Genomic DNA, 402 nt, shown 5'->3' on the forward strand with positions numbered 1-402 from the left:
GAGCTCCGGTCCCCCCAGCAGCTCCAGGGGCGCTCCCCGGGTCGGGCCTGGGCGTGGGGGCACCGGTCAGAGCCCGCCAGGCACCTGTCACCTCCGTGTGCTGTCCCCAAAGCGTCACCCACGGAGCCACCGGGGGCATCCGGAGCCCGTCCCGTGTGGAGCCGGCCCTGATCGGTCCCCGGCCCTGTCCCTTGCCTGCAGCCCCAGCCCTGTCCCCGTCCTGGTCCTTGTCCCCATCCCCGTCCTGATCCCGGGTCCCGATCCTGATCCCCGTCCCAGTCCCTCGTCCCAGTCCTCGGTCCCTGTCCAGGTTCCCCTCTGCCAGCCGCGGTCCCGGTCACTGATCCCGATCCCTGTCCCTGTCACCAATCCTGATCCCGATCCCTGTCCCTGTCACCGATC

This window comes from Corvus brachyrhynchos, unplaced genomic scaffold (genome assembly GCF_000691975.1).
Source record: "Corvus brachyrhynchos isolate BGI_N302 unplaced genomic scaffold, ASM69197v1 scaffold442, whole genome shotgun sequence".
NCBI classification, from domain to species: domain Eukaryota; kingdom Metazoa; phylum Chordata; class Aves; order Passeriformes; family Corvidae; genus Corvus; species Corvus brachyrhynchos.